This window comes from Lepidochelys olivacea (genome assembly GCF_965140295.1).
Source record: "Lepidochelys olivacea isolate rLepOli2 genome assembly, chromosome: 7".
Lineage (NCBI taxonomy): Eukaryota > Metazoa > Chordata > Testudines > Cheloniidae > Lepidochelys > Lepidochelys olivacea.
Window position 1 is genome coordinate 34,305,150 of NC_140417.1, and position 22,660 is coordinate 34,327,809.

The 22,660-nt window shown below is 42.9% G+C and overlaps 1 long non-coding RNA gene across 2 annotated transcripts in view; it reads left to right on the plus strand.

Moving 5' to 3' along the window:
• Positions 1-22,660, plus strand: part of LOC311523920 — a 100,262-nt gene that overhangs the window by 35,519 nt on the left and 42,083 nt on the right. For both annotated transcript variants that reach the window (XR_014712451.1, XR_014712452.1), the window contains exon 3: positions 13,944-14,042. This is a non-coding gene — a long non-coding RNA (uncharacterized lncRNA). The remainder of the gene's footprint in view (positions 1-13,943; positions 14,043-22,660) is intronic.

Genomic DNA, 22,660 nt, shown 5'->3' on the forward strand with positions numbered 1-22,660 from the left:
GGAAAATTTAATGAGTGCGGAACACTGCAGCCCCGTGCTTATCAACTCCTCCCGCTCCCTCCCAGTGCTTCTGGAGCGCCGCAAACAGCTGGTTTGTGGCGTTGAAGTTCCTGGAGAGAGGGGGAGGAGCGGGGACGGGCGTACTAGGGGGAGAGGGAGCGGGGGAGCAGGGTTTAGGGGAAGGGGTGGAGTGGGGGGCGGGGATTGAGCACCCCCCGGCAACATGAGAAGGTGGCATCTATGGTCCCGGTGGTGCCCCAAATTCTGGCATGCCCTATGCAGCTGCGTATGCTGTGTATGCCTAAGGACAGCCCTGCGTGTATCACATACAGACATGACAAATCGCACCTGGAGCTGCAGCTAGCAAGAGATGTCAAGAGTAACAAGAAGGGTTTTCTTCAGGTATGTTGGCAACAAGAAGAAAGCCAAGGAAAGTGTGGGCCCCTTACTGAATGAGGGAGGCAACCTAGTGACAGAGGATGTGGAAAAAGCTAATGTGCTCAATGCTTTTTTTGCCTCTGTCTTCACTAACAAGGACAGCTCCCAGACTGCTGCGCTGGGCATCACAACTTGGGGAGTAGATGGCCAGCCCTCTGTGGAGAAAGAGGTGGTTAGGGACTATTTAGAAAAGCTGGACGTGCACAAGTCCATGGGGCCGGACGAGTTGCATCCGAGAGTGCTAAAGGAATTGGCGGCTGTGATTGCAGAGCCATTGGCCATTATCTTTGAAAACTCGTGGTGAACGGGGGAAGTCCCAGATGACTGGAAAAAGGCTAATGTAGTGCCAATCTTTAAAAAAGGGAAGAAGGAGGATCCTGGGAACTACAGGCCAGTCAGCCTCACCTCAGTCCCCGGAAAAATCATGGAGCAGGTCCTCAAGGAATCAGTCCTGAAGCTCTTACATGAGAGGAAAGCGATCAGGAACAGTCAGCATGGATTCACCAAGGGAAGGTCATGCCTGACTAATCTAATCGCCGTCTATGATGAGATTACTGGTTCTGTGGATGAAGGGAAAGCAGTGGATGTATTGTTTCTTGACTTTAGCAAAGCTTTTGACACGGTCTCCCACAGTATTCTTGTCAGCAAGTTAAAGAAGTATGGGCTGGATGAATGCACTATAAGGTGGGTAGAAAGTTGGCTAGATTGTCGGGCTCAACGGGTAGTGATTAATGGCTCCATGTCTAGTTGGCAGCCGGTGTCAAGTGGAGTGCCCCAGGGGTCGGTCCTGGGGCCGGTTTTGTTCAATATCTTCATAAATGATCTGGAGGATGGTGTGGATTGCACTCTCAGCAAATTTGCGGATGATACTAAACTGGGAGGAGTGGTAGATACGCTGGAGGGCAGGGATAGGATACAGAGGGACCTAGACAAATTGGAGGATTGGGCCAAAAGAAATCTGATGAGGTTCAATAAGGATAAGTGCAGGGTCCTGCACTTAGGACGGAAGAACCCAATGCACAGCTACAGACTAGGGACCGAATGGCTAGGCAGCAGTTCTGCGGAAAAGGACCTAGGGGTGACAGTGGACGAGAAGCTGGATATGAGTCAGCAGTGTGCCCTTGTTGCCAAGAAGGCCAATGGCATTTTGGGATGTATAAGTAGGGGCATAGTGAGCAGATCGAGGGACATGATCGTTCCCCTCTATTCGACATTGTGAGGCCTCATCTGGAGTCCTGTGTCCAGTTTTGGGCCCCACACTACAAGAAGGATGTGGATAAATTGGAGAGAGTCCAGCGAAGGGCAACAAAAATGATTAGGGGTCTGGAACACATGACTTATGAGGAGAGGCTGAGGGAACTGGGATTGTTTAGTCTGCAGAAGAGAAGAATGAGGGGGGATTTGATAGCTGCTTTCAACTACCTGAAAGGTGGTTCCAGAGAGGATGGTTCTAGACTATTCTCAGTGGTAGAAGAGGACAGGACAAGGAGTAATGGTCTCAAGTTGCAGTGGGGGAGGTTTAGGTTGGATATTAGGAAAAACTTTTTCACTAGGAGGGTGGTGAAACACTGGAATGCGTTACCTAGGGAGGTGGTAGAATCTCCTTCCTTAGAGGTTTTTAAGGTCAGGCTTGACAAAGCCCTGGCTGGGATGATTTAACTGGGAATTGGTCCTGCTTCGAGCAGGGGGTTGGACTAGATGACCTCTTGAGGTCCCTTCCAACCCTGATATTCTATGATTCTATGACCAGCTGAAGGGCATAAAATGGGACAGGAACAGATGAGGCTATTAGAACTCTGGGGAGGGGGGGTCACAGCAGGAAATAATTAAAAAAAAATACATATTACCCCCCTACAAATGGAAACTTCTGAGCCAAGACCCCCTTTCTCAGTCTCAACCTGGGCAGCAGTCGCTTACGGCAGGTCTACACTTAACATGCTGCATCAGCGCAGCTGCACTAATGAGCTCTGTGGCACCAAGGCCTCCAGTTTGGGAGCAGGGAAAAGGTAGGAGAGCAGAGTTAGGGAGTTGGACTATTTATTTTTACTATTTATACCACAGTAGCACGTAGTGACCTCAGTTGAGGGTATGGCTCCGTTGTGCTCAGCACAGCATAGACACAGAATGAGAGGCAGCCTTTGCTTCAAAGAGGTTTTATTTTAGTCTCTTTTTCTCCTTTAGGAGGGATAGGGGGACATAAACAAAATATTGGAGTAACCGTGGCCTTCCACTCATCCCTGACTCTTCCAGGTTTTGAAAAATGAGGTGCGTGACACCAGCTGTGCCGGTGAGGGGAAAATGCTGCAGTGTCTTTATAGTTACTTACAGTAGACGGTATGTAGGGCATCTGCACCCCCAGCCAATGATCTTTTGTCTAAGAACATAATATTCCAGTTATCCCCTGAATAAATGTAATAACTCCCCCTTGGAGCCCAAACACCCTCCTTCCCTCAGTTAGATTCAACCTTTATCGTTAGAAGAGCCTTTATTGAGCTCCAAATGCAGTTGAGTGGCTGGCTTTCTAATGTCCGTTGCTACAAAAGCCACACTTTGTCTCGGGCTAATAATGTCTGGGCAGTGAAAACAGTCAGTCCTCTGGCTTTGTCTCCTATCTGTTTTTCGGACTCAGAATTGCCATTATCTTGGAACCAAGAACTCTGAGCTTCAGCCTGGGTCTCATTCACAATACCATAGTGTTGACACCATGTCACCAGGCAGGAGAATTACATTGTGTCTCAGTTTCAGCTTTGCCCTTGACTTGCTTATACTGTATATTGAAATCCTCCCGAGCAGTAAGTTTTCACATGCCCCTTACCCAGTTTCAGCCCCTTGCATACCATAATGAGATTTTTCCTCAGGCCAAAATCCAAGATACCTTTGAGGGACCTTGACACTCAGATAGGAAATCATGCTCATGTTTAGCAAAATCTACTACTCAAATAGGGTTATCTGTACATGTCTGATATTATCTGAGGTATAGTCAGCCGAACATGTAACAGTAGTGAAGGAGAATATAATAATAAGGTGATACTGAAAAATACATCTTGTGAGTAAATGAGAACTGCTATTCTGCTGGACTGTCTTTGTGCACCTTGAAATGACACAAAAGGGAAACTAGTTAGTCACTTTTTTCAGTTCAGACTTTTGCATTCAGACACAAATCCTATTAAGAAACTAACTTAAAAATGGATCTGGGGCCTGCAGAACAATATATATTTTTAGACTCGTAGAACAAGACTTTTGAGGTTGTTTTACAGTTGGTCTTTGCAGCCAGGCTAGCTTTACTTGTTCCTGAAAGAATGGCTGGCATCTGATCATGAAGTGCATTAACATTTCCTGCTTAAATCGAGTAGGAATCAAAGCCCCCTCTTTGGAAGCCAAGGTGATTTTTTAAAAAAAGCATCTTCAAGTTACTGAATCTCGCTCTTGGCAAACCATAATACCTTTTAACATTGTTCTGTGGCTGAACATTACCTTTTCTCACTTGAAACTGCAGACTTTCTGTCTGCTTCTCCTTGCATAATGATTAGTTTTTGAGTGCTTAAACATAAGACTCTTGTCCATCAGACTTGTCATATTTAGTCTGGCCTCTAACTCTTGTGTCTTGCCTTGTTTTATCTTGTAGGATCCACCCTGAAATGATTAGGTGCAGGCAAAGATCACAGCAGTAGTAACTACACAATTTTTGCTTCTCAGCATTTCCTTCATAGCATGGGACGTTTTTTACTTTTGACTAATATTGAGTTGTTTCCTGAAGAGCAGCTGTTGCAGCTCTGCTGACATTAAACTAGGCTGCATATGAATTGTGAGCAGGTATCTCTTCAGTAACAAAGCACATCCTGTGGTGCTTTGCGGAGCATTCAGGCTGCAAGATAACCGTGGTGTGTATCTAATCTTATCTGGCCAGCTTTTATAAAACTGCTGTTTTGCTGTTGGCTGAACTTATAGCTTAACTCTACCTCATTCCTCTTGAGGTGCATGAAATATTGAACACTATTTAAAGAGCTCGATCATCAAAATACATATGTTCTCACTGGTCCTTTTCACCAAGAATGTGGCAGGACTCACACAGAAACCATATTACAGACTGAACGCATGATGACTTAAAAGAGGGGGATGCCCGTCTCTTGTGTGACGAGAGGAATATTAGTAAGTTTACACACAATACACTTTACTGACTAGAAAATCCATGTTACCAATGAAAAGACTACTGTTTGTAAGTGAAATCATTGCACTCCAATTCTCTGTGGAAGAAATGAGCTTGACCTAAAATTATATTTTAAATATTTTCAAATCCATTTATTAAAGCTATTTCACTTCACTTTCTTAATGCTTTCCATTGAGATTGACATCTGTACCTTCACTTGCTTTTCAGTGCTAATTTTGACATAATATTAAACTGCCCGGAAGTGGCATTTCAGCAAATATATGGGACAAATATTTCCATAGTTATGTGTAAGATCCTACCAAATTCATTGTCCATGGGTAGAGCACATGCTGAGGGGTTGCAAAGGTGCCCCTCCCCTTCAAAGTTTCTAGCCACCTATTGGCTATCTTGGGGAGGAAGGGAGCTGATTGGTCCCTCACCCGCCATGTGTAGCTTCTGTTTGCTCTGTACACTCCAGCAACCCCACCCTCTAGTGGTAGCCTGAGAGCTGTTCTTTGCAGTTGCTGGAGGTTTACCCTATTGCTTGTTTTGTGGTTGGAAAGGAATTTTTCTTCCCATTTCCAAATTGGCAGAGGCCTAGGGAGTTCTTCACCTTCCTCAGAGCATCCTGGAGGCACAGTTAAGTTAAACAGGAATAGGCTTTAATAATGAGTGATAGCACTTCGTAAGAATGTTAATTCATTTGAACTCACAGACGGTTTCCAGTGCAGTTAAAAGGAACAGTTCCTGGGATTTTACTGATGAACCTTGTTCTCAAGGAACAGGGAATAACCTAGTGGCCTTTGCAGACCAACGTCCCCACGTTTAGTATCCATTGCCCCCCTCACAGGGGTAGGGTGGATAGTAGGACTCAGAAAGGAGAGCCGAGTCCCAGTGGTAGGCTGAGGAGAGGCTACCCCAAATTAAGGGTTATATGGTAGAAACCTTGTAACCCCTGCACTGGAGCCACTTACCTGATTAGTGAGAGTATGGGTGACAAGGTGGGCAGACCCTCTCCCCTGTGTTAATTTTAATAAAGTTGTGGCGTGCCACTTAAACCTCATCCCTTGTTTGTCTGTTATACCAATAAAATAAAAACCAGCAGGATCTTATTAAAGGGGAAAAGGCAAAATGCCACATTTATTGTGAATACAGAAAGAATCATAGTAAGCAGTTAGTTATAGCTATAACATTCCATTCAATTTCATATTTATTCACACATTCATTCATACACACACACACACAGGTTCTGCAAGGTTGTTATCATACTTACCAGCCTTAGAGTTGCTCATGCCAAGCCACTGGCCAGGTGGCCTGGACATGAGGAGAGATAAGAGAACCATAACAGGAAACATTCTGGCAGAATGAGTGAAATTTGAAAGTGAGCCTATTCCCCCCACCAACTCTGTTCTCTGTAATTTGGTTGCATTGGTCGTTGCAATAAGGTTTGTTCCATGTTTACTTCAGCTCCTGTAGATGAGATAGCTTTATATACTGTATATAAATGTAATTGATGTTGACTCCATTAAAAGGCCTCTCCTAATATGTAATTATGCATTGTTTGTGTGGTTAGGAATGTGCTTAAAATGAGAAGTATAGTGTGTGTGATGGGGAATGATTATTAATGGGGAGAGAAGGAAGGAAAGAAAATAACTTGATCACCTCTTTCCCTCTCAATATTTTATTTATAAAATAGTTTTAGCATGTCTAAAACTTCATTAAAGTTCTCAGACAGGCAAGCTCTTTGTACACCATGTGACTTTAGGTGCAATTGTGCAACACATCCATTCACTGTGAGGCCTGTGTGTTTATCCAGAATATGTATGCCCTGGCTAGCTTCAAAAATAAATGTTTACAACAAATAGCAGAAACATAAAAGGAAGCTAATAGGCAAACACTTTGAATGATGTAAAATCATTCAAAATTGGATAAGCCACGTGATTCAATACCACTCATCACTTGTAATGTTGTTCCAGTGTATAAGGACAGTTCTGCTTCCCCCTTTATCCTCCCAGAGAACGTAGCTTTTTCAGAAGCATTATTAAGTGGCTGGAAGACATGTCTCCACATTGTTCAGTAAAACTGTTGTGGTTTCTACACCCAAACATTAACAGATAATAGACTCAAGGTTCTGGTGTTGTACCATTTGGCCTTCAAGACCAGCAGTACTCCAGCCTCTGATTCCTCCAGTAGAGCCGGATGCCTACGGAGGGGTGTGTGCATGTGTTTGTGTGTTTCGGGGGGTCTGCCTGGATACCTGTGTAGGTGCTGGGGGGGGGCACCTCACCTGAACAATGAGTCCCGGGGATTTTGTGGGTCTTTCCAGTTCCCCAGCTGGTGGGAGTGGATGTCAGGGCCCCCCTTGACATGTATATGGAGAATACTTTAAAGGTGTGTGTTGCGTATTCTGATATCAGGAAAAGCTATTGCAGTTGAAACAGACTCCCTATTATTGCTAAAACAAAAGGTACTGTGTATCACACTCGTAACTGGTGAGTGCTCCGTATCCAGAAGTTATTAGGATATGGTAAAGTGAGCCTGTGCCAGAACTTCATTCCAAATGAGGAATTTTCCCTAATGGACATGGCTGTCAGCAAAGGTGACAAGAAGTTAGCCAACAAGACTAGGACATCTGGTCTAGCAAGCGTCTAATGATCAAAAACAACTCATTCTGTCAGCAGGGAATTAAGGTGAAAGTGAAATAGTGACATAATTCAGCCTCAGCTGTGAATTTATTCCTGAAATCAACTCCTGGACAGTAAATTACAGGATCCTTCAACTCTTATGTGGAACTATTTGGTGTAGTTTTACAGTTTACCGGGGGCGAGGGGAGGAGAAGGGTGGAGCTTATCTGATAAAATTCCACTAGTGCTTTGCTATGTCTTGAGTCTGGCACAATTCTTCAAGTGTGCTTCAATTGAAATACCTACTTGAACATCAGAAAGAGCTAGTGAAATACCCATCGGATCCTCAGGCTGAATGAAATACCCAGCTGATCTTGATTACAGCCCTAACTTTGATCCTGATATAGCTATTCAAACTGATCTTTGTTTGGACAAGAATTTCCGATCCGGCTATGTTCTGCCTTGAACTTTATGAACTAAGTGGGTAGAGAGACTTAAATTCAGTTTCACTGAAATTAGTGAATCCAGTGTCCCTTGTACTGTTTTGAAGGCCCAGGCTGTGATACAACACTCAGATGCTGAGGCAGGAGTGCTAATAATCTGCTGAAAACCTCTGAGATTGTCTTTAAAGATATTTACTAAAATCATGTCGTTCAGTCTTCATTCAGTATGGTTGGAAAGTGACACAAACGTAATTGAAAAGTAGTTTGACAGTTAACCTTCTCTGCAAGTAAAAGGATGCAGTAGCTGGAAGGCAGCCATATTTCACAGCATGTTAATTTGGTCATTTTGTTTTAGGTTGCACAATGAAGGCAGCAGAGAAATCCCAAAATGCTAACATGAATCTGTTGTGACTTATAAGATAGAGGCTGTATGTGTGTGTATTTTTTGGGTACCAGACAATATGTCCAGCTGCATGGGTATAACTGGTAAGAAACAGCTATAACTAAGAGTGATTTAGTAGAGAGACACACCAAGGTAAAACCAGACTTTACCAGTGATTTTTCTTAGCATCTAAAAAAGCTGGATCACAGCTGACAGAAGAATTAGAATGTGGAGAAATGCTTATTATGTTCAGATAAAGAGCTAGGAAGACTTTGCAATAGTGTCATCTAGTGACTTCCAGTAGTGTTATGTAGTCTATTGCTTGTTGTGGCAGTACCATAAACTGTAGATTGGAGTGAAGTATGTAAACAGTAAATCAGTTGTCAGTTACGTAGAAGAGTAATTTGCTTGAAAGCACCACTTTTAGAATCTTAAAATATGAGCTTAAATAACAATTTTGAAAATGTATCCTGTTTTAGACACACTCCTCCGTTCATGTGATGATTATTATTTTTTGTTTTTGCTTTTCAGTTTACTTTAGTCTCTTTGCTATAAAACATGAATCATTTGGGCAAACATATCAGTGTAAAAAAGTTGAAAGAATCCTGGGATGATGTTGCACTCCATATGCTTTATGGAAATATGCTTATATGATGTAACTGGAATATGCTTTATGCAAAAGGTCTCTTGTAAGGTATCATTACAAAGCTTATAATCTACTGAGTGTTCATCCTATTTGTATGCATGTATCATTCTTGTATCTCAAGCTAGAAATATGAAATATAACTCTGAGGTCCTCTTGTAATTCTGCAAAGTGCGGGCCATTAATGGTGGTTGAGAATATTGATGGCTCCCATTGACTAGGACAATTAGTTGTAGATGGCTCTGTTTACTTGCAAACCTTCCTGGGTATGTGTGGGCCAGCCCAGGAAGAATGGAGGCTGGGGTCTCACAGGACATGTGATCATGTCACCTGATACTGAAGTCCATCTTAAATCTGGCACTCTTCCATTTTTAGAAGGCGGGTTGGGGACCCAGAGAGACAAAAGATTCCTGTCTTGTGCCAAAGCTATAAAAAGGGGTAGAGCAGGAGAGAGGGGGCTGCCAGTCATGAGAGAACCCCTAGTTTCTACTTAAGATGTCTGCTAACAAGGACTGTACCAGGGGAAAGGATTGGGCCCAGACAAGAAAGGAGTCTAGTCTGTGAAAGAAGCTTATTCAAACATCTGTGAGGGTTAGATTTTACCTGTAAACAGTTTCTTAATGTATTAAGCTTAGATTTGTGTGTTTTTGCTTTATTTTGCTTGGTGACTGACTTTGTTCTGTCATTACTTGAAACCACTTAAATCCTACTTTTTATATTTAATAAAATCACTTTTGTTTATTAACGAACCCAGAGTAAGTTTATTAATGAACCCGGCCGGGGTAGCAAACAGCTGTGCATATATTTCTATCCATGTTATAGAGGGCGGATAATTTGAGTTTACCCTGTATAAACTTTATTCAGAGTAAAACGGATTTATTTGGGGTTTGGATCCCATTGGGAACTGGGCGTCTGGGTGCTGGAGATAGGAAACTTGCTGAGCAGTTTTTAGTTAAAGGTCTGCAGCTTTGGGGGCGTGGACCAGACCTGGGTCTGTGTTGCAGCAGGCTAGCGTGTCTGGCTCAACAAGGCAGGGTTCTGGAAGCCCAAGCTGGGAGGGAAAATGGACTCAGAGGTAATCTCAGCACGTCAGGTGACAGTCCCAAGGGGGTCTGTGTGACCAAACCCATCACACCTGGTTCATGGCTCTTTTTTTTTTGTGACTCTTTTTCTGCATCACTGCTCTTAAAACCCACCATACTGAGATCGTATATATTAATATACTGTTTACAAATTAACGTTTTGAGAGTCAAAGGATCCATTCCCAAAAGCAGAGAGTCCCTGTGACTTTGTTATCTGCATACTGTAGGACACCCCACCTTTACACTTTTGTGGGCTCAAGGTGTAACCTGATTGATTTAGGCTCCTTCATCCTTTCCCTACCATGGGATCTCTCTCCTGCCATCCATTTCCACCCTGTGACAAACAGAGGCTAGGGACACCATTCCTTACCCATCCTGGCTAATAGCCATTAATGGACTTAACCTCAATGAATTTATCCAGTTCTCTTTTAAACCCTGTTATAGTCCTAGCCTTCACAACCTCCTCAGGCAAGGAGTTCCACAGGTTGACTGTGTGCTGAGTGAAGAAGAACTTCCTTATACTTATTTTAAACCTGCTATCCATTAATTTCATTTGGTGGCTCCAGTTCTTATATTATGGGAACAAGTAAATAACTTTTCCTTATTCACTTTCTCCACACCACTCATGATTTTATATACCTCTATCATATCTCCTCTTAGTCTCCTCTTTTTCAAGCTGGAAAGGCACCCACCTTTACCCATCCTGGGCTCAGGGTGTACTCTTCTGCAGTTTGCAGGATCTTTTACCAGTGAAAGAGCCTTGCATAGTAATGTCCTTAACCTCTAGGTATTAACAGTTACCAAAACAGAATGCACACACTAAGCATACAGTGCTCACAACTCCCCAAAAGGCAGATGAACTTTTCCTGATGGTCAGTCAGGATCTGGTCATCTGGGGACTTCAGCTTCTGCATGGTGAGATTGGCAGGGTGTTGAGGTCTGGCAGTTCTGATCTTACGGCTGTGTCCTGGATTTGGTTCCAAAGACCTTCCTTTTGGATCCCAGTTTATTTATATGGTGAAACTTGAGTCCTGCTTAGCTGTACCTTAACCAATCATTTTAAACTAAAGTACTACGACACTGTAATTTTAATCAATCTTAGCCCATTTTGAAACAGTTCTTTAATCATATCCCCACCTTAATTGATTTAAATTTTGTAAAACTGTTTCTGTCTGTTGCATAATTAATCAAAGAACCAGAAAGGAACCATACAGATAAACAATAGAGAAGTTAGGGACTGTAAAGGTAAAACAATAAAATAGATTTCACACCCACAACTGTTAAGTGATTCCTTGACAGACAGAATGCTATTAAACAAAGTTTTCTTTAAACATCTTAAGAGACTCCTTGATTATCTAGTGATGGTGCATACTGTTGGGAGGGGAACCTTAACAGCCCCATGTGACATTGTTTTGATATCGTTTAGATGGGACGTGAGGACGTGACTTTCTGCTTCTTGGATCATGGCTGCTGCTCTCCTCCTATGGCTGCAAAAAAAGGCCTCAGACCTTACAACGTCCCTGATTTTCTTTAAATAAAAAAGAGCTGAACCCAGATCCCCCGCCAGACACAAATCTCCAGTGCACACATTCACACTTGCTTTTTGCCCTTAGTTCCCCACTTGAACCAACCTTTTCAGATTGACCTAGTCTATGTAGACTGAGACTTCCAAACTAAAACACACCAGTATCTACCTTTCAGGAATAGGTGCTGACTTGGTGAAATCACAGCAGGAAGTTGTACATTGTGTGTGTGTGTGTGTGGTGCGGGGGGGGGGGGGAATAAAAATCCTGCTAACTCAGGAGTGATGGGTGTATCAGGCCCTTTGAGGTCCCCAGCTGGAGGCCTCGTGGCCCTTCCCTACTCCGCCCTAGAAAAGGATCAGTAAAGGTGGATTGTCCAGGCCTGCCTAGAAAAATGGCAGTGATGCAGCCACTCAGATTTCGGCAGGCTCAGTTAAAAGGAGCTGCAGGGCTCCTGAGAAATACAGTTGCTGTCTGGGACCAGAAGGGTAATACAGAGTGGAAGGCTGTGAAACTCTCCAGGCAAGGAGGCCTGAAGACACCCTGCTCAAATAGAGAACCCACGAAAAGGAAGGGGCTAGGTGGGAAATAGCCCAGAGAAGAATAGCAGCAGCAGCAACAGTTGTAGGAAGCAGCATGTGACCACTATTTATAGAGTCCCTAGGTTGGGACCTGCAGTAGTGGCCAGGCCCAGGTCCCCCCATCAGTCACTTGCAGTGTGGTGTAAGTCCTGAGAAGTGGATAAGTCTTGTTTAGAGGCTCAAGTAAAGGGCAAGACTTAGAGTATCCAGGGAGGAAGCCCTGGGGGCACTGCTCTTAGAGTTTGCCAACCCTCCAGGAAAACAACAAGGAGTCCAGTGGCACCGTTAAAGACTAACAGATTTATTTGGGCATAGGCTTTTGTGGGTAAAAAAACCCACTTCTTCAGATGCATTGAGTCCCTCCAGGATTGTCCTGAAGTCTTCAGGAATTAAAGATAGATCTTTAATTAAAGATTGTCATTTGATGAAACCTCCAGGAATACATCCAACTAAAATTGGCAGCCCTAACTGCTCTATATCAGGGCAGACATGGACTTAAACAAGTCCAGAAGGGGCTGAGGGCTGAGCCCAGAGACAAGGCTAAAGACAATACTGAGGGCCCAGGGACAAGCCCTGTTGGACCTTTTTAGCCCAGAAAGGGTCTGTTTGTTCAGTCACGCATTTAACTGACACATAGCTGGATGACTGAGTCACTGAAGACCTGCCAATTTTAATTGCTTAAAACCAGACCCCACCCTGCTCTCCCTCTTCCCTTGAGGCTCTGCCCCCCCATCACTTACTGCTCTCCCTTCTCCCCCTACCTTGTTGCTCGATCCTCTTCCCCCATCTCCTAGCTGGACTTCCTCTGCTTTGGGGCTGGGACAGGAGCTGCAGCTTGACACGAAGCCTGCCTGCCTATGAGGTGCAGGTAGCCCCAACTGAGCAGGAGCTCATGCAAGTTGATGACCCAGCACCTCTTCTCCACCCAGATAACCAGACTTCTGATGTCTGGTCAGAACATCTAAAAGGACACTGCCAGGTCCCCTTTTTGACTGGATTTTCTAGTCAAAAACTGGACACCTGGCAACCCTACGCCTGATGAGGGCAACAACCGATAGGGGGCAACATGAGCAGAGGAAGTGGAGGTTCACACCCAACTGACAGGAGGCACTCCCAGGAGGTGAATGGGCCCAGTCATACCAGTCCACAGGGAAACTAGACAGTGTCTTGTACTGTAATGGTTCTGTTGTATTTGCGCTACTATTGAGCTCTTAATTCTCGGGAAGCCAGCTGTCTTGTGTTTAGAAAAGAAAGTCCTTTTCCCTCACCCCACTGTGCAAACTCCAGATATCTTCAGTAAGCAACCTGATTGAGCTACTTTGTGCAAACTCTCTTCTTCTTCTTCTTTTTTTTTTCCCCAGTTGTGCGGCAACTTTAAAAAAACCTTCTTTTGGAGGGGTGAAAGAAGTTTAAAATGGGATTGGGATAAGGTTCTGTTTGTGTTAGTCAGGCACAAGTGTTAGCAGGAGTAGGGGATCTTGCAGATAACTTTTTACTAGAAACTGCTTTGGTGGCATTAATGTGTTCATTTCTTTCATCTGTTCAGTGGCATATCCTGGACTGCCTGGCCCTTTACAGTAGGTAGAAAACTACCTATTATGTGTACAGGCATCCACATTTCTACATCAAAAGGTTTTCAATTTCCCAAATTGATCCTGTCCCTAGGGAAAATAAAGTCTGAGGGTGAATTAGTATGTACCCCCTTCTTGCATGTCCAGTGAGTAACTTTAAAGGGCTTGGAGGCTACCAGAAGATTCCAGTATTAGCTATTTAATAGTGGAGAGGCCAAGGACTTTGCTGTGAGTTTATTCTTTACACTCATTTCCCATCTATGCCTCACCTAGAAGGGTTTAGATTAGTCAGTGCCGAAAGGAGGAGGTGGTGTTCACCCTGTCATTCAAAGCCTTAGCCACTGGAGGGAGTGAGACTAACATAAGAGCTGAATCATTTGCCACTGTTGGGTTGAAAACGACCAGTTCTGCATACATTCATAATTTAACGAAATAAATAATCCTCATTCTTCAGTTAAGATAACATAAGTTTGACAGCTATTGCTTTTTTCTCTTTTTTTTTTTTGTAGGTTAATTCTCTAAGACCAGAAGTGGGGAAAGTACATTGTTCCAGTGTCTTGTTCTTTGTCCACTGCATTTAACTCCTGGAGTTTCACCTTCCATACCAGGTACTGCTCTTTCTGACATAGCAACACCTTGTGTGATGCCTCTTGGTCAATACAGAGGAGTTTCCCCTCCACCACTTTATGGAATACAGTGGGTGGGCACAACCGGGGATTGGTGGGGGTCAAAGCAAGGCATACTTCCCAGCTCTTGGCAATCCAGTTTCACGAGGGCAACCTGCTGCCAATCCACCTGACCTGAACATAAGAATAACACATCTTTGTTGCCTTTGGATAGATTGTAATGGGGTGTGTGTGTATGTGTGTGTGTGAGACCCTATAGATGCCATATGTGTTTGAAGAGGTATGGTTCTATTGCTGGCACCAAGTTCAGGCCTAATAGCATGCAGAGCCACACGCTGCATCAAGCAATCACTGACACATTTTCAAAAAAGAGTTTGTTTATGGAAATATTTGTTCACATTTCATTGCTAATAACACTTCATTCTATTTTACACTTGCAGTCTTTAAAGTTAATGTACTTGAACTGATGACTAGAAAATCATATTAACCCTGGCAGGAGTACAGTGCCTTGAATTTAAGCTTTACAATTCCAGCTGGAAAGGGATGTAAAAATATTTTGATAGGTGTATTTTATTTTCAACCTGCTTGTGAGTTAAAATTTTTAATTTTGAAAAATACCCAAGGCTTACAATTGAAGCACTCGGTAGTTTTTGTTCCATTTTCTTCTGCAAGTGCTTTTATTTTAATTGTTTAGTTGTACTTAAATTTTTAAGACTTTTTAAAAGTTTGGAAGATGAGATTTGTTTTGTGACACTGATCTAAATAGTGAAATATATACGGTTATAATTTTAAAAACAGGAGCAATGAAAGTTCAGATTGAGTAGACTTTCTTTCCTTTAGTGGGCTTGTGTAATTCAGTTAAATTACACATGAATGCATGTTTCATAAGTGACAAATCCAACTGAAATCTTGATTATAGGAGAACCCTCCTCTGGGTTTCTATAAGAACTATGTAAGTACAATACTTGCATGTACTCTGCCTTCAGTTCTGTAGCAATGTTGGTTAAGACTGGTATTTTGTCTTTGAAGTGCTAACGGAATTCACACTGCAAGGGAATTAAATGTAAAGCTCTTATATGACCAATGAGTCATTCAGTTTTAGTATTTGTCCACATCTTGTTTGTGGGTTTTTTTCCTAAATTTGCACTGTAAGTAGCATGATCACCTCTTACCATGTTTTGAAAGTTGATTTTTGTCTCTTTTACTATATGTAGCTCTGCACTGTCACCTTGTGCATTTAGACTGAGTTAACTACTCAAACTGACTTGGGGATGATAAGATTAACTTAAAAAAAAGTAGTAAGGGAAATCATTATGGCACAAGTAACAACATATTACATGGTCAAACTTGAAAGCACATTGCTTAATATCTCTTTACTACAATGAAGGGTGGAGATGTCTTATGCTGTCAAGCTGTGAATTGGAGTATAGTTCTATTGTATTTTCACTATTATAACTGTCTAAAATATTTTGTTTGACCCCTTTGAATATATTCCATCAATTCAGCTAGACTTGAATTTTATTGCAATTATTCAGAGCCTTCTGGCTGGGCAAAATACTTAGTGTCGTAAGAGATTTCTGTTCTGAAACATGTACCTTTTAATTTGTTTTTTGTTTTTTTAGATTAATGCCTGCAAGCTTCATAAGCAAACAGAAAAACGAATAAGTGAATCTTACTTTCTCTATTGCCTGTTGTATAGACCATCTCTTGTGCACTGACCAAGTCAGTGGCACTAAACCTGCAGAGACTGTGTGTATATTAAAAAAGGAATAATATGTGCCTGAAAACTGTGGAAAAACCTGGTGTTTTCCTGATTCTTTGAAATGTGTTGGTCTCTAATTGCACTAGACAACCCTCCTCCACCCTCCCAGTCCTCTGTTCCTTTTGTTGCTTTTTAAGGATCAGATGCTGCCTTCTCTAGTTCTCAGCTACTTTCTCTAACTGCTACTGTCCCAGGGTATGCAGCAGTGGAAGAGAGACTGTGTGCAAGTAGTCTGCACAGTGCCCACCTCTTCAGTCATACTTGTCTCAGTGTTTCTCGTGCTATATTACCCATAGGCTGTGAAACAGACTCCACTGGAACTTCCAGTTGGTTGTCTTAAGTGAATTGTACCACAGGCAACACTACTGAAAACTGATAAGCTGCCAAAGCTAGTTAGGTGGTGGGAAGACACTTGCATCTGAATGACTCTCCTGTGATGAAGTATCAAAGCTCCCCTTGTAACTCAGCCCTGCAATTATTTAAATGTGACAAATATACAGATGAAACTCAGCCCTGATGTTTGGATAGTAACTGTGTGCGCCATGGGCACCCTTGGAAGACTCTCTGACTCTCACAGATGGTATTGTAGAGATGGAATGACAGTAGCTGTAGGGCTGACAAGTGCTTTTATTTAAATTATTCAACTTTCCTATGTATCCAAGGATGGAGCCCTTAGGGCCTACATGCTCCTGAATTCAATTCTTTTAAAAGTTTTTAAATATAAATCACAATACTCTAGCTAGCCCCAGTCTCTTGTTTCCAGAAACCACAACACACGTGAAAGAACGAGCAGTTGCTGTATTACTGTTGTCTACTGTGCATCCAAGAAGAGTCAGTAATACTGTATTACAAATAGTATTTGACTCAAGTAAATGAAGAATGTGGATAATACATGAAATAATTGAGCTGTAGGCTGTTCCACTTTGAGATTTTTTTTGAAAGATGGTCACTGATCCTTTTCAAACTGGAGAGTTCAAAGTCCTGGTCTCATCAAGCTAAAGATTCTCCAGTGCAGTATTCTTGTATTCTGAATTTGAAAAACAATCATGTGTATTAAACCTACAAAACAAGCCCCACTGACTTACAACAAAATCCTCAAATACAGCTTTAATACAGTTAGCGACCATCCTTCCAAATTCTTTGAAAGTGGCCCCTGGAAATCCTTTAATCGGATGTCTCTACTTGGAAGCTTTTTTGAGTCCGGTGTGACATTTTCTTTTCAAAATAAGCAGGGATTCAGGTCTTGTCCAGCAGGGTTCAGAAGCCATTTGTACACTAAGAAATATGGCAAAAATCTGCTCAGTCCCAGGGTCATTGGCAGCTGATTGCCACCTGAGATCAGTTAGGTGCAGCTTGTTCAGATGATTAGCTTTGAGGGAGGGGTTACAAATTAAATAGTTCAATGCAGGGTCCCAAATGATAACTTGTAAGGTTTCTTGCATCCTCGGTTTGACTCCTTTTTTTTCCCTCTTCAGTCCTAGACTTATTGATATATTTGTAGAAGATGATGCTAGGTGCTGGAGCAGTGTGTTCCCTGGCTGGAGATGGATTGTGTAGTGATAGATGTGTAAACAGCGACGAATGAGGACAAACACAGAGATGAGGTTTAAGTGGCACGCCACAACTTTATTAAAATTAACACAGGGGGGAGGGTCTGCCCACCTTGTCACCCATACTCTTACCAATCAGGTAAATGGCTCCAGTGCAGGGGTTACAAGGTTTCTACATATAACCCTTAATTTGGGGTAGCCTCTCCTCAGTCTACCACTGGGACTCGGCTCTCCTTTCTGACTCCTACTATCCACCCTACCCCTGTGAGGGGGCAATGGATACTAAAAGTGGGGATGTTGGTCTGCACAGGCCACAAGGTTATTCCCTGTCTCTTGGGCACAAGGTCCATCAGTAAAATCCCAGGAACTGTTCCTTTTAACTGCACTGGAAACCGTCTGTGAGTTCAAATGAATTAACGTTCTTACGAAGTGCTATCACTCATTATTAAAGCCTATTCCTGTTTAACTTAACTGTGCCTCCAGGATGCTCTGAGGAAGGTGAAGAACTTCCTAGGCCTCTGCCAATTTGGAAATGGGAAGAAAAATTCCTTTCCAACCGCAAAACAAGCAATCGGGTAGACCTCCAGCAACAGCAAAGAACAGCTCTCAGGCTACCACTACAGGGTGGGGAGGGTGGGGTTGCTGGAATCTACAGAGCAAAAAGAAGCTACACATGGCCTGGGCTGTGGTTTAAATTAGTGAAAAAGGAGGGTGAGGGACCAATCAGCTCCCTTCCTCCCCAAGATAGCCAATAGGTGGCTAGAAACTTTGAAGGGGAGGGGCACCTTTGCTTTCCCTCAGCATGTGTTCTACCCAGTTCACCTGTGGCAGGGCCAACCGCAATTGGGACAATAAAGTTTCCCATCCATTGAGGTGGGTGGGTGGCAGTCTCTCTGCACAGGAGGGAACAGCGTACAGACTGGGCTCTGTCTGAGCACTGGTATAAGGTCCTTGGCAGTTCTGGGTCTTGTAGCATTGCTCTTGAATGGATCTGAGGCAGCTAAAATGACTTTCCAGCCTAGACTCCTGATTACCTCAGATGTATAATTTGGGGGGGAGGGGGGATTTCTAGATGAGCAGTTACCTCTAGCCTACTTCTTGATTTACTTCTTTGTGTGCAGAGACTAATAAAAATCTCTTTTCAAGGAGATCAGGTTCTAAGCCCAGATCTTGTTCTTTGTCTTACTGCAAATAAGTTAAAGAAGTGCTAGCCCTTATTAACTGGAAAAGATTGGTGTCAAGGTTTACAAATTTACTTGTAATCAAAGAACTTGATGCTTGAAGGGATTTGGAGTGCTCCAAAACTGCTTCACATGCTCTGGGTAAATAAATCTAGGGTTTAATCTTAGATAGTCCCAACAGGTCTGGCATGTGTTGCATGCCAAGTTGCAGTGGGGGAGGTTTAGGTTGGATATTAGGAAAAACTTTTTCACTAAGAGGATGGTGAAACACTGGAATGCGTTGCCTAGGGAGGTGGTGGAATCTCCTTCCTTAGAGGTTTTTAAGGTCAGGCTTGACAAAGCCCTGGCTGGGATGATTTAACTGGGAATTGGTCCTGCTTTGAGCAGGGGGTTGGACTAGATGACCTTCAGGGGTCCCTTCCAACCCTGATATTCTATGATTCTATGTACAACATTAGAGACCTGGCTGGATAATAACTTGGTTTCATTTGATGTATTAACTGGTCTCTCTTGGTTTTTCTTCAGAGTGCCAGTTGTAATGTAACAGAGGTGCAGTGGCTATTCATTTCTAGAACCAGTGCCGGGTGTAGAACGTTTCCCCTGGAATGATTTCCAGACTAGGAGTCTCGAGCCTTGTGTATTTTAAGCGTTTGGGTCTTCTACATGCAAAGCATCAGCAAGTTTTAGGTTTTTCTTGAAGAATATGCAGACACTGTGCATGCCAGGGAAGCTTCTAGAAGAATTTGGTTAGAGTCCTCCTTGGTGACTTCAATGCCTGGAAAGTGAGGGGAACTTGGATTCATTTATTCTGATACACTGCCTGCTGATGGCTTTACTGCACGTTAGTGAAGTCGCAGATTAGAAAGGGCCATATGCTGGAGTGATATCATGGGATTTAATCACCAGGGTAGATTCTCACCCTGTGAGAAGAGCAAATCATCATGGTCTGCTCTCCAGCATTAGGGTCTTACTTCCAGCCCCAGGATCAGACCTGTAATGTTGACTGTTAGCAAAACAGCTCCTTCAGCCTATGAATGGAGGGTCATACTGAGGATTTTTGACTACTGCACATCATCCACTGGGGTTGTTGATAGACATGAAGAAACTTACAACACAGGCATCGTGCCTTTAGCACCTCAGTGCTGGGCCTTTGTGGTTCTGTCTTTGTTACTCAGAGCACTGAGGCTGGGCTCAACTTTCGGCGACTTTTGAACCTTAATGGCTCAACAAATTTAACTGCTGAATGGCACTTTTGCTAGAGAAGATTTGCAAGCCTCCCTGTTAATACAAAAATGGTAAAACAGTCTGTATTTGAGTAACTTGCTTAGTATTTTCTGCTACAGAACTAAATGAGTCTGATAAACTTTATGGTGTCAAGTATCGGGGGTAGTCATATTAGTTTGTATCCACAAAAACAACGAGGAGTCCGGTGGCACCTTAAAGACTAACGTTTATTTGGGCATAAGCTTTCGTGGGTAAAAAACCCACTTCAGCTGCATGGAGTGAAAATTACAGAAACAGGCATAAATATACTGGCTCATGAAGAGAAGGCTGTTTTATATTGTACCCAACTGCAACACATCAATGAATCTAACCCCAGGTCTACACTACGGGGACTATGCCAGCATAGCTATGGCGCCATAGCTATACCAGCATAACCCCGTAGCATAGACACAGTCTACACCAATGGAAGGGGTTTTTCCATTGCTGTAGGAACACCGCCTCCCTGAGCAACAGTAACTAGGTCAACTGAAGCATTCTTCCATCAAACGACTAACGTCTACACTGGGGGGTTAGGTCAGCATAGCTATGCCACTAATGGGTGTGAATTTTCACATCCCCAAGCGACATAGCTCTAGCCACCTAAAATTTTAAGTGCGAGCCTTAGTGCAGTTCATAAGGGCTGTACCAGAATACTAGCATAATCCAGTTTTGTCTGCCAACCAAACACATGGGAAATGTGGAAAAGACCACTCTGCAATAGGGTATCCAGACAGGAAGTTAAGATGTTAGTGAAGATCAATATATGTTGAGCAGGACACACATGTTATAAAAAATCATTTAGCTTGCTATTGGGATTTTTTATTTTGCAGGGCTGACAGCTTCTTTAAGAAACAGTCTATTATCCCCTTTCACTGTTTACTCTTTTTCATCCAGACTGTCAGTGGCAATTGGATATTGTGTGAAATAAAATCAGTTTCTCTTGATTTCCCCCTCCCCCACTGAGAACAAGGTTTTGTGTTTAATGCTTTTTCCTGTATTCCTTTATGCAGTTAATAGGGACATAGTCAGATGCTGAGGTCTCAGTCTCCGTACTGTAGAGATTGCTGGCTGGCTTCAGAATTTTAGAGGTATTCTTGGGGATGTGGAATAATTAGTTAGTAAAGGAATCTGGAGACTTGGATTCTATATTTGATTTGTCACTGATTCATTGGAAGAGGAAGATGTGAAATGACATACTGTGTGAGAAATTCTGATCCACTCTACACAATTTTGTAATTTCTTTCTAAGCATTTTTATTTATAGTTGGAAACACAAAAATGTTATGCAAAATTTAAAAGCAAAATATTTTTTGAGGGGTGGGGGCAGATATTATTTAAAAAAAAAATGTTGCCTTCTGCTATGGACTTAAGAGCTGAGCTCTTGTGAGCAGCTTGCAGAGAAGAGGGCATGGGAGACTGCCTTGTGTTTATCTTAACCAGTGGAGTATTTTGCAAACAAACTCCTTGTAATTTTGCAGCAGTCAAATGGATGCTCAGTGGCCACCCAGGCTTTAGGTTCTATGCTGTAAACAAAAACAGCCTTTTGCTGACTCATTAAAAAGGTGCAGCCTGGATTAGGCCTCTACCCCCAGGCCAGGCTTTTAGGTTTTAAGACAGGGACATCCTTCCTCCCCTGTCCTAGCTTCACCCAGAACTGCCCTGTTGGAGGAACAACACGCCTTTTTTACTGTGTCTGTTGGTCTCTGTTTAGCTTCTGTTCGCTCCCAGCCCTGCTAGCTGCTGGAGGACTAATTCTTGTTGTTCTGCCTGCAGCTGATCCTGGGTGGCCTCCCTAGGCAGCTCCTGAATGTCTAAACTTGCTGCGCTTTTTTCCCCAAAAGAACACCTTTGGGTGGGGTGCACCAAAGTGGTGGTGCCTCCTGCAGGGGGCAGCAAATGCCTGGTACATCCTGTCACAGATGTATCTTACACCTAAACTTCAAGTTCTTCCATACAATCATAATTTAAGTAGCCTACAAAGAGCAAAACTAGGACTATATATCCAAATGTTAGTAGAATGACAAAGTTCCAGTTCCATTTAATTTTCTCCCAGTCATAAAGAAATTCATTAAGGGTAGTTTTCTTTTAAAAATCTGCTTAAATCCAGGAAACCTACAGAGAACTTCACTGGATAGTAAGCTCGTTACTTGGCATTTGCTTTTACAGACTAGCCACGTTTTCTTGCCAGAGTTAAATACTGTTGTCAGGTCTCTTCCACTTTTAAGTCTAAAAATATTCTGTGGGAGAGTCAGTAATTGGAGCAATTCTTTGAAGACATTTTAAAAGTGTCTTCAATAGGGGACAAGTTAAAATTACATGGTGGGTGATTTTTCTTGATTCACTGAAGACAGCTTTTGACTGTCCCCTGGGTTGAGATGATGTAGAAATGAGTTTGTAGTAGTAATCTCGTGAGTGATCATTCACTGCAAGTAACCATTTGAGTGCTTGGGAGTGGGTAGCTTTTTTTTTTTTTTTTTTTAGTGCTGTCATTGGTGAAAGGGGAAAGAGTGGCCACTATCCCTGTGTCTCAAACTCTTCCAGTCTCCAGCTGTTGTGCAGCCAAAGATTCAGTTGCTTTCCTTCTATCCAGGTTCTAACTAGAGATCCAGGATCTTTCACCTCTGCTTCTATGGCTACATCTAGACTGCACCGCACTTGCAGCAGTGTGTAGGCTGTGTAGCTACCTGCCTCGGTAAAAACAGGCTGCATCCATACTGTGGTGTGGAGCTCCATGTGTCGGTGAAAGGCTTTGCCACTGGGGAGCCTGACAGCGCCTGTCCCTGCTGCTGGAGTCAGTGACTGTGGCAGGGAAAACAGCGGTGTAGATTGGAGAGGCACAGCTTCA